The sequence below is a fragment of the Ixodes scapularis genome, unplaced genomic scaffold (assembly GCF_016920785.2).
Source record: "Ixodes scapularis isolate PalLabHiFi unplaced genomic scaffold, ASM1692078v2 PGA_scaffold1__304_contigs__length_218370807, whole genome shotgun sequence".
NCBI classification, from domain to species: domain Eukaryota; kingdom Metazoa; phylum Arthropoda; class Arachnida; order Ixodida; family Ixodidae; genus Ixodes; species Ixodes scapularis.
The window spans coordinates 23,030,935-23,037,330 of NW_024609846.1; the positions used below are offsets into that span (position 1 = coordinate 23,030,935).

Consider the following 6,396-nt stretch of genomic DNA (forward strand, 5'->3'; position numbering starts at 1 on the left):
ACTCAAAGGAATATTAGCGCACGCTTGTTCCACGGCCATAAGTCTTTCACCCAAAAAAAACCCTCGAACTGGGAGTCCGGAAAAGGGTGGATTTGAAGCACTGCTAACAAGGAAGCCAGTAGTGCAGCGCGGAAAAATTCAGCGTTGAAGGTGGGAAGAAAACGAGACACTAGATGGCTAGTGTAAAGGGAATGAAAATTTCCAGATCGCAACGAAAGACGGTGAAGGCAGCCGCGCGTTAGTGTGAAAATATTGCAATTCCAATATGGTCACTGATCCAGCGAAGAAGCCCTACAACCAAATTCGCAAGCATCTAGTGTCATCATATCATAAGAAGTTCAAGGTGTCGACCCAGGAAGCTGAGAAGGCAGGAACATCTCAGCCATCGGTCTTTGACGTGTCCTGTAGGCAACGTGCGAAAGAAAACAAAGCGGACCACATGACCCGAGGCTTCATTTATGCCCTGGCATACGGTGGAGTCAGCATGCACCTGGCAGACGGACCTTTGGGGGACTTCGTACGGAAACAGTGCAAGGCCGCAAAGACCATGCCGACAGGACAGACTTCAGATGAAATACATGAAAGAAGCTTTTGACAAGGACATGGTGGAAACCTGTGATGACATGCAATCTGTTAAAGTGAGTATAATGGCGGACGAATCTCCAGACATTACAGGAGTGCCTACCATCGACACTTTCCTGCATTACTATAGCCAAAAAACCATGAAGAAGCAGGTTGTTTCGGCCGACGTCAACAGAGTAAATGCTTAGGAAAGCTGAACATTGGCCAGGAAAGTCAGCAAGGCTCTCCCTACTGTAGGCAAGATATGGAAGGACGTTGTGGCTGTAGCCACAGGCTCGGCAGAGTGCACGTGAAAAATGCTAAGAGAAATCTGTCAAGCTGAAGTGATCCACATCTTGCATGTGAAATATTTAGCACATCTGATTCATGGGAGTGTTGACCATGCCATTTCTTCATTATGTGTGTGTGATGTTCGATCCACAGTGATCAAGTTTGGAGCGTTATTTTAAGCGGGCTAACAGCCGTGCCAAAAGTACGCTGAAATTTGGGCTTCGAAAGGCCCGTTTACACTTGCGACAATCGCTGGAACGACCAGAGACTAGCGACTGGTTTTTGGTCACGGAGCGACGAAAACAAGTCGCTAGAGATCGGTTTTGGGCAGTTGCTCCCTGACCAATTTTTCAAGTCGCAAACGCGAGTCGCTGGACGGCGGCGCCAATCACAGTCTCGTCGGAAGTGATGCGTGCGTTTGTTTACTTCTGGCACTGCTTCCCGCAGGAAATAGCGACGCGCACACGGCGGGGGTAACTGGCATGGAGTTCTCCGCGGAAGCTCTTATTAACGCTGTCAAAGACTATCCATTTCTTTAAAATAAACGGCACCTCGACCACAAAGATCGGGACAAAAAGCTGCAGGCCTGGAACGAGATCGGCGACACTTTCGGCATGGCAGGTACGTACAATATCACGGTTGAGGGAGCGCACATGTAGCCGTTGTTTTACATTCCGAAGCACCATTAAGTTTTTAGTTTTTTTCCTGCCGTCGCCTTTGATCAGAAAATCCGTTCAGCCGGCTCGGGAAGGTGTTGATTATTATCCGTAAAGTTGGCAGCGAGCCTGCGACTTGTCGGTCGCTTAATCAGGTGCGAACACTGGTGGTCGCCAGTCGCTCCAGCGACTGTCCCAAGTCGAAAGTGTGAACGGACCCTAACGGCCTCTTCCGCCGCCTTCTCTTGTCCTCAATAAATGGCAAAGCTTCTAGAGAGCACTTCTTGTCATAGAAACGTGGAGCTCATTAATGGAACTTGCTGAAAGCTCGCAAGTTTGCAACAAAGCAAAAGCAATTCGAGTGATACTTTCTGAAAAACAAGTTCTTTATGCAAAGGCAATCCTGATGAGACAGACATGAACCACTTTTAGATGCTCGGAAAACGCTTGAAAGCGGAAAACTTCTTATGCCCAGTTTTCATCACCTCGTAAACGTCAAGCTGCAGTAGACTGTCAGCGAGCTTTCCCCAATGATCGGTAGAAGCCATCAGGCAAGAGCTGTTTTGTCTATGTCACCCAAGAGCAGCACAACATTAGTGAAGGCAGCAGATATTCGCCTCGTACCGAGGCCCAAGAAAGAGCTGAGAATGGAAAACCTCAGACCAATCTCGCTAACATCATGCTTAGGCAAGGCATTCGAGCGGGTCATAAATTCTTGAGTAATGAAGGATCTCAATAGGAACACGCAATTTGGGTTGCAACCTCATACACCGACTCAGGATTTTCTCCTTTGGATCTATAAGAACCTACTAGGAAGCCCGAAGAAGTGTCAGACGAAGTGCATCTTGGCCTTGCATTTGAAAGGCGCGTTTAATAATGTTCACACGAAAGCGTGCTCCAAGGCCTCAGTGACATTAACTGTAATAGGAGGACCTTCCAGTATATACATAGCTTCCTAACAAACAGAATGGCTACGTTAACACTGGGTAGCATGACGTCCAAGGTCTACAAACTAGGATCGAAAGGGATGCCGCAAGGAGCGGTTCTCTCTCCGTTGCTATTTAACCTGGCACTGCGGGGTCTACCTGAAACACTGAGGCGGTTTTTGGAGTGTAACATGCCATCTATGCGGATGATGTTACCCTGTGGCGCAGGACGGGCATTGACGCGGAAATTGAAGAAAGGCTACAAGAAGCAGCTCGGATAGTTGAGAAATATGCTGAAAGTCGCAGGATGAAATGCGCATCGGAAAAATCTGAACTCTTTCTTAGAAATCCCTACGAGAAGCTGGAGGATCACATTGAAATTGCGATCGGCGAGATGCGGGTGCCCAAGCCAAGAGAGATTTGCATACTGGGCCAGCTCATCGGTCAGGGAAGAGGGAACAAATTGATGATCAATGAGGTGGACACTATGACCATGCAAGTGTATGGGATGCTTAGAAAAATCATGAACTGTAGGCAAGGCATAAAGGAGAAGGAGGCAATCCAGCTTGTCCAGGCGTTTATAACCTCCAGAACCTCCTATGGGACTCACTACCTCGTCCTGTATAAGGCAGAGAGGCAGAAATTCAATAGACACTTTTAGTTGGGCGTACGCAGGAAGCTTGCGTACGCAACCTTCGGTGCTTTGCGTACGCAGCAAGTGGCGCGTCCACGACACTTTTAGTTCGACGCGTTTGACATGCGTTAGCGTTCTTCCAACTGGATATATAAAACAGACTTGCAGATGCTTTATAGTGTATTTTAGCGCCATCTAGCGCTAGAGGAAAGAACTGTTTTTTCAATCTTTCAAGTATTAACCGAAAGTAGCCAAGCCAAGCCGTAGGCTTAGCCGGTTCCTTCGTTCTGTTGTACGGTGATTTATCGCAATGCCTCCAAGAAGTATCTTGTCAAACCCCAAAGTTGCCTCCATGCTGACGTGGGCGGAGATCGACGATCTTGTGACGCTAGATGTGCGACCGCAGTTACGGAGCTATTTCACGCTGGACGAGTTGGAATACAAGATGAAATGCAGCAGGGAGTCCGAATTCCTCAGGTACCGCTCTCGGCACGGTTTGCTGGACATCGGCAACGCGGAAGCCACGCTTTTCAAGCAGCAATTTAGATTCGAAAAGCTGGATTTTGATGAGCTCTCCAGTGCTCTCCTGATTCCGCAGACTATCACCACTGCGCAAGGTGTAAGGATAACTGGGAAGGAAGCACTGTGTTTGACGCTGTGTAGGCTTGCCTACCCGAACCGTTGGTGCGACCTCGAGCAGATTTTTGGACGGCATTCGTCCATTATGTCGAGTGCTGTCAGCAAGCTAATAAGTCATGTCATAACCACCTTAGGACACCTCATCGACGACTGCAATATGCACAAGGAGCTGCGTCGTTTCCACAGCCGTTTCCCGTGGCAGCGGCCATCTTGTAATGCGCTCTCGTTCGGCCGAGATCTCGCGAGACCGTCCCGCAGTGGCCCGCGGGACCCGCACGCAACGTCTGACTGCGTGCGTACGCACACTGGCAGCACAACGTTACGTTACGTTCTGCGCAGGCGCACTCGCAGCCCGCAACGTTCCTACGTACGCAAGCTCGTTGCGTACGCCCAACTAAAAGTGTCTAATGTGATGATAAAAAGGGAATATAAAAATGCGCTGGGGCTCCCGGAGAGGACAGCAACCGAACTACTCCTTAAACTCGAGTTCACAACACAATCAACGAAATTCATGAGACCTACATTCCATTTCAGTCGAAAAGATTAACAACCCCAGCAATGGGTCATGGCTGATGGAGAAGCTCGGAATGGCGGTACGAGGCGGATCCCACGGGATTGAGAACTTGGAGCGAGGGAACCTGCCCCTGGAAGTCAGACAAAAGATAGCAGTACAATCCCACGCAATATGCACCATAAAAGGGACGTGGGGACAAGGAAAGCCAGAGCAGCTGCTCTAACCAAGACATGAGACAGCAGGAAAGGAACGTCGTACGTGGATGGCGCCGGTCCGGCGTGGGGGGTGGCCTGCAGTAGCAGTGGCCAACGCGCAGGGCAGGTCGAGAAAGCAACGATCACATCAGCGGTAACAAGCAATCCTCGTGCAACAATAATTTCGGACTCGCAAAAGGATTGCAGAAACTTTGCGCACAGGGCGATTAGCTCGGTGGCACAAAGCATCCTGAACAAGGTTGTCGTAGGGGGAGTGAACGTGATTTGGGCACCCGGACACATGGGGCAGGTAGGGAACGAGGTGGCGAATGCCGCGGCCCGAAGAGTGCTTTACCGGGACTCGGCCCAACCCCAGATAGACCTAGATCCCGAGCTCTCATTAGCGAAGCCCTTAAGGCGAGAAGATTAGGCAGGCTAGAAATCCCTGGTCCGGCCAAGGGACCGAGGTCTACATTCTATGTAATTGAAAAGCTGTTTGCCATCGCAAGGTTCTCAGACGAAGAGGATAGTGTGGCGGTGGTCCATCGTTTCTGGTTAGACGGTGGCCATTGTTTCTGGCCGAATGAACGCAATCCAAAGAAGCTAGAGACCATGACTGTTCAAGGAGTTTCGCCGGTTCACGAAGTAGACAATGAGCAACCAATCATCGCAGACCCCTGCCACCGCCCCCATCGTATACCTGCCCCTTGATCGTCGACGCCCCTCAATGGCGAACTATATGAAGACGTCAAGGACTGGATCCTACACTACAAGCATGTGGCCTGCCACATTGAATGGAACACTGAGCAACTCCTCCAGAAGCTCTACTTCTCAGTGGAAGGCACCGCAAGGCACTGGTTCGAGAACCACAAGGCTTCGCAGGCTTCGTAGGACGTCTGCGCCACCGAGCTGAAGCGGACCTTCTCGAGCCAGCACCAGCAACAGAAGGCAAAGGACCTGCTCCAGACGCCGCAGACTCAAGCACCCAACCAAAACGTGACCAGCTTCGTTGAAGACATGCTACAACTGTGTACGCAAGATGCCCATACTGTCAGCTTGGGCTTCACGGGTTCGCACCGAACGCCCCCTGCCCCAGGAGCGGAAAACGACCACGGGACATCGAGGAGTACCTGCACTCACTTCACCCCGATCCCGTTCGCCGTCACCGCGATGCCTGGTTTCGCGACTTCGTACGTCCCGCCGAGAGAGCTTGTCTCCTTTACATCGTTGGAAAAACCAAGCGTGGCAACCCCTGCAGGTGGAGTTGCCGAAGACGACCTTCGAAAACATCATCCACAAACGTCGAAGGGCCCCCACTCTAGTAACGACAAGCATCGGAACAACGATTCTGCAACGGAGCCCAACAACCTCAACTTTATCATCGACGACCATGACGCATCGGCACTTGTGGACACTGGAGCAAATTACTCCAGTTTGAGTGGGAAGCTCTCTCGCCGCCTTTGAAATGTTACGATGCCCTGGGACGGCCCTCAAATACGCACCGCCGGAGGTCACCTTATCACGCCTGTTCGGACATGCACTGCTCGCATCGAAATTCACGGGGAGACCTGTCCAGTCAAGTTATCATCCTTCAGGACTGTGCGAAAGACATCATCTTTGCATGAACTTCCCTGTGCGAGTACAGCACCGCGATTGACCTTGGAACAAACAGGTTGACGCTGCAAGCCTTTCCTACCTCCAGAAAGATTAAAAACGATGCCAGCCGCCGTCCGAGTCATGGCGGACCACATGAACCTGTCGCAGCGGTCGAGTGTTCTTGTGCTTGTCGTAACCGATACTGTCACTTGCGGGAAAGTCCTTTTAGAGGGCAACGTCCAACTGCTTCTCAGAAGAGGAATAGGCGTCGCAAGGGGCGTAACGGAGCTGCAGCATGGACGTGCTGTGGTCCTCGTGACAAACTTTTAATGGGAGGCACGACACCTCACGAAAGGTGCCGCTGTAGGCCACGTAGAAGAACTCC

At 50.9% G+C, this 6,396-nt stretch overlaps 1 pseudogene; it reads left to right on the forward strand.

The window, feature by feature from the left end:
- Window positions 1–265: 265 nt before the first annotated feature.
- LOC120839858 lies at window positions 266–1,031 on the forward strand (annotated as a pseudogene).
- Window positions 1,032–6,396: the final 5,365 nt, after the last annotated feature.